Raw genomic sequence first — 4,133 nt, 5'->3', positions numbered from 1 at the left:
GGAGATGGTGTTCGCTACGAAGTCACCTACCATCCAGAAAAGGTAGACAAATTAGGGGAGCTCTCTAGAACCGAGTTCTTAGACTTATCAGAACTTTCCAGAGCAAGGGAGTCTAGAGATGACTGGCTCATCGAGCCGGACATGCCTGGACCATCCAATGCCCAGTCCTCAAAGCCATCCATAGATGATTTACTTCTTAGAGATCTAAATTTGGAAAGGGATAGGAAAGGCAAGAGTAAAATGGATCAGGGGGCTGAAAGCCAATGGGAGTTTGTACGACAAATTCCTGTGACAAAGGTCTTACAGGATGACCCACTTCAAGAGGTCTATAAGGACTCGTTAGAGGGATATTATGCCACAACTAGATTACCACAGCTGGATCTTCCTCTAGCTCATGTGGTGATAGTTGAGAAGCTTGCAGGACACATGAACAGAATAATTGATAAATGGGCCAATGAATACCGAACCTTAGATTGGAAAGAGATTCGGGAACTCACGTGGAAAGGACAACCATTATTCATGGAAGTGTTCTCAACAAATACAGCCAAACTAGGAGAGACAGCCTTTCTTGGAGAAACTGTTGCTCCTCCCCTACGAGAGTTCACTAGAGAGGGACCCTCAACATCTAAGTGGACCACAGCTAGTAGCCCAACTCTAGCACCAAGATATCGTCCTACACCAAATGTGCGACCACAGGTCACACCACACCAACATCTTTCTCATTATAACAATCGGAGGGTAGGGGAGCCAACTCGGCATCCCATTAATGCACCTCCTGAAATGCGGGTGACAAAATCTTTGGAGGGATTTGGTGAGGCTGGTAATAGGGTACCCACACCAATTTTGGAAACATGTGGACCATCTTTCCAAAGAGAGGAACAATTCCCACTGAGAGTGAGAGGCCGTAGGCCCTATGACGAGTATTCAAGACAAGTAAGACCATCAACTCTTCAAAAACTGGTAAAGAAGTATGAAGGGTCGGGAGATCCATACGATCATGTAGCAGCATTTAGACAAGCATTTCGAGCTGAGCAAGTGGCTGATAAGCATACTCAAATTGAAGGATTTGGACTCACTCTTGAGGGAAAAGCCCTGGCTTGGTTTCAGGCATTAGAGGCTTCAGACAAATCTTCTTTACGAGTTTTGGAAGAGAGATTCATTGCTGCTTTTTCCTTGATGGGAATACAACATGACACGGTAGCACACATCTACTCTTTCAAGCAAGGCGAGAATGAGAGTGTTAGAGACTGTGTAAATAGAATGAAGCAGTACATTAATCGTTGCCCAGAAGATGAGAAGCCCGCCCAAAGTCGATTAATTTCTCTCTTCTTAGAAGGACTCAAAAATTCAACACTGCATACACATCTCTATGCGAAGAAACATACAAATTTCAATGAGTGTTGCCATGATGCTATGGATTTCACCGATAACTTCAAATTCCAAGATGGTTTTGGCCCAGAGGTGAAACCTAGAGATCAGTGGGGTGATGACCAAAGTTCAGGGTCTAGCGCGCTAGTAAATCCAGACCAGATAGCTAACCTAGTACTAAGAAGATTGGGACAGACCTATCGTCCACCCATGCAGCCACAACAACAGCAGCAGAGAATGAGGAGTGTACTTCCTACAGGTCCTCATCTTTGTGGAGCATGTGGCGGTAACCATAAAACAGAGGATTGTAACACCTTTTCTCCTCTAGTCACAAACCAACCCACAAAAAAGTGGTGCCAAGCCTGTGCTTGGAACTTTACCCATACCACACAGGAATGTACTCGCATTGCGAGAATGAGACAGGAACGTGAGCAGCCAAGGGGTGGAGTGGCTCCACAAATGTATCAACAATATACTAATTTTGAGCGTAAGCCACCGATGGTACAAGAGCAAGCACGACGTGTTCTTGGTACTCAACCTCCTGCTCCAGGGACTGCTCCTGTGAGGGTTGTTGACTACGACAATTCAAATATGTGTAGAGACTTGGTAAACCCAGGCTATGTGGAGGAAGAATATGTATCATATTCATCCAAGGAAAATCTCTTTGAAAGTCCCACATACCCAAGCCCAGCACTGGACGCTCAACCAGGGGAACAAAACTCTTTAATGTTGCTAGGCGGCTACCAACCTAGGACTCCAGGCCCCTCAGGTCAATGGCAGCCAAGGAAAGTAGAGGCCAAACCAATGGGCCCCTGTTATGAGTGTGGAGAACCCCATTGGGCTCGTGATTGTCCACATCGCTCAAGGCAAGCATCTCGGTCCAATACAACAGTACAACAATTTCCACCAATTGAAAGATATTGTCTAGGGTGTTGTGTAGAACACTTCCCAAAAGACTGTCTGCTGAAACCACATGAGGAAGGCACCTCTCAACCAAAGGTCTCACTCAACCTTGTAGGGGCAGTTTCATCGCCACCTTCATCTGAGAATGAGGATGTCGTGCCACTTAGAGTCATGACTAGATCACAGACACGAAATGCAGAAATGCAAACTGATGAGACACCTCGAACTAGGGATGCAAAAACAAATCTAGTGGACAAGACCCTACAGTCCAATAGAAAAAAAACCACTCGAAGGAAGAAGAACCGAAACAAGCAAACTAAAAGTGCATCCACTAGTTCTCAAGAAGCCTCTAAACAAAACATGAGGGATAAAACTTTTACATCCCAAGAAGTGCATGAGGAACATCAACCTCAACCTGGGCCTAGTGTTAAACAAGATGAGGCTAGTACGACTGAGGATAGTTCTGGGGGTTCTGTTTTTGTGGATAAAGTGAATGAGACTCTAGAGGCCATCATTGATGCTCATAGAAGTCGCATTGCAGCTTTATCTGAGCTACCCAAGAAGCTTCAAGAATACCCAAACCCTCGTGAGGAGAAGATCAATCTAGCTGTACACCAGCAACTCATTAGGGAAGCTCAGTCAATACTTGAGGGACCACCACCACCTATTCCTCGAGGCCCAACCTCTCTTAAGCCAACATTAGAAACCATACCAGAAGTGTCATCAAGTCGGGAAATGAAAAGTGAGCTCATTTCACAAGATCATAGCGACGAAAGGTCTACACCAATTGACACCCAATTGAAAGGGGGTAATCTGCCACCACCTAACCTTGTCTTCCCATGCAATGATGAGGTTATTGATGCTAATGAGGACATGGCAAATGAGATGTGGGCTGCAGTTCACGAGAAAGTTCATGAGCACATGTCTTCCATTAGTTCGCCTCCATTCTCTGAGGTGGATTTTACCAGGGGCACGGAAAACAAATTTAGACACCCAAGCATCCAGGAGGAAGTTCAAACAATTGTTTCTCCTAGAAGTAAGCATACAATGAAAACCTTACCATCATATCTGGGAGAATATGAGAACTGTTCTCAAACCTTGAGGATACCCTCCATGCATAAAAGGTTGACAAAGGAGAAAGATATGAGTATGGTGCAGGCTATTTTGTCAGCACCAGTGGCTTGTACCTTACCTTTGCTTGATTTGATAAAAATTCGACCTGAGTTGTGGAATGATATTGCCACATGTTTGTCAGAGCAGGTATTGCTACAAAAGGTTCACCATGAGTGTACTATACACCCTGAGACAAAGCATGTAATGCCAGTTCCTATCAACAAAGTAGGAAAATTTTGTGAGGACGATCAAGGAAATGCTACCCTCCCATTAGAAGTGCGAAAAGTATCTTCAACTGCAATACTTGATAGTGGCGTAGGAGTGGGCATTGTGACAAGGTCCATTTGGGAAAAATGGGGCAAACCAGCTATTAGGAGTACCAGGATGCACTTGCAGCTAGCAGATGGAAGCTTAGAACATCCCCTTGGGCTGCTTGAGAACATATTGGTCACCACGTGTGGGATTGAATATGAGCACACCTTTGCAGTAGTAGATTTTAGAAAACATCCAAATTATGAAGTGATATTGGGTAGACCGTTCATGCGACAATTTCAAATGATTCAAGATTGGGGATACAATTATTTGTATCTCCGACATGATTCTGTCATCACAAGGGTCAACCTAAGGAATCACTCATATCGTGATGTAACAAGGTCTCCAATAGATGAGTTTGATTCTGCTTCATCTGAGGGCTCAAGAGTTACATTGTCCGATGGACGAGAAGATCTATGGATGTGCGGAGCCTCATG

Source organism: Cibotium barometz, chromosome 30 (assembly GCF_041138505.1).
Source record: "Cibotium barometz isolate CiBa-2024 chromosome 30, ASM4113850v1, whole genome shotgun sequence".
Classification (NCBI taxonomy): Eukaryota; Viridiplantae; Streptophyta; class Polypodiopsida; order Cyatheales; family Cibotiaceae; genus Cibotium; species Cibotium barometz.
This window is presented reverse-complemented; position numbering follows the sequence as displayed.